The sequence below is a fragment of the Cricetulus griseus genome, chromosome X (assembly GCF_003668045.3).
Source record: "Cricetulus griseus strain 17A/GY chromosome X, alternate assembly CriGri-PICRH-1.0, whole genome shotgun sequence".
Classification (NCBI taxonomy): domain Eukaryota; kingdom Metazoa; phylum Chordata; class Mammalia; order Rodentia; family Cricetidae; genus Cricetulus; species Cricetulus griseus.
In genome coordinates this window covers 34,491,495-34,492,965 of record NC_048604.1, presented here as the reverse complement: position 1 = coordinate 34,492,965, position 1,471 = coordinate 34,491,495, and positions in this window count along the sequence as shown.

Sequence of the window (1,471 nt, the reverse complement as noted above, 5' to 3'; positions counted from 1 at the left end):
ATGTTAAACAAAGTGAAATACTCCTCCATTTTCAGCTGAGTATAGATGGAAGAAACATCAGGCATCAAATTTCGTCATTAAAACAGCCTTCAAAGCTTTAAAAAAACAGAAGTGCATAATGGCACTCACAGAGGTTTTATTCTGGTGGTTATTGCCTTTTCACATAATCTCTCACAGTAGAAATTATCATAATCAATGCCCGATACCACATGGCTGTGTGTGTTATACCCTCCATTGTATAAAGGTATTACTGTAGCAATACCTCATTTTCAACTCATTAAAACAGATAGCTTTCTATATGGAATACAAAATTTCACTTTCTTGCTTTAAAAATGTACATACTACTCCATTCTGGTGAAGATGCTTAATTTAACTTTTTTTTAAACTAACTTAACTTCTTAAGCATCAATATATCGCTTGAGTGTCTTTTGCTATTTTAAAATAATATTACAGAGTATACTGATATTCATAACGTCATATTTTTTGAGGCAGTGATTTTACTAGGTCCAAAGTTGTATGTTTCTTGTTTTTACTTTGAAGAGCTGTTAGCATCTTCTGGATAAATGGGATGTCTAGCAACAAATGATTTGGGGATATAAATTTCAGTTCATTTGAGGTGAAAGTAGGAGAAATCCTGTATTTATGAAACGTTTCATTTTAATAGTTCATAAATGTATGGAAACAGCATGTATAACTAGCTACTCAGAAATGATTTTAGTTCAGTATTGCTTGATCAATCTGCTGTTACCAAAACCACTTCACTGTCTTCCAAGTTGGGTGTCCTAATGTAATTGCATTAAGAGATGGATGACCTTGAAGAAGTCATCCCTTGAGAAAGGGATTAAAGTCCTTTGAAAGAAAGACCTCTGTACCATTTGGCTACCCTGCTCTTCCACCTTCTGCCATGTGAAGACATGATCTTTGCCCCTTTCAGATTCTTCATCAACAAGAAAGCAGCTTCAACAGACTATGGAACCTCTTGGGGTCTCTGGACTGAGAAAATTTACTGCTGTTCTGTATAAATCACCTTGTTTCAAGTTTTCTGTTATTGTAGGCCAAGAGAATCAAGAAACCCTCTCACCTCGTAGGTATAACATCAAAGTATCATTAATGCTTTTTTTTTTTACATGCCAGCACTCATCTTAACTTCCTATTAAGAGCAAGTGTGTTTGGGTATAATAATATTGGGCAAAAAAAAAAAAATTGGAAGAGATTTGTGTATTCCTCCCTCTATTTTTGGCAGACTCATCTCTTTACTTAAAGTGAATACATACTGTAAAGCTATCTCTCTCATCCATAATGAGGAGCATGTGTAGTTTGTGCTTTCCATGAATGTGACTTTTGAAAAATAGGCTCCAAGTGTCTTGCCCCAACGGGAGGTGCAAGTTTGCAATTTCTAGTTGCTCCACTAGATGGCAAATGTGCAATAGTAGCCAAAATGTGGCTGGGTTTCCAGAACCCCTAGGAGGAA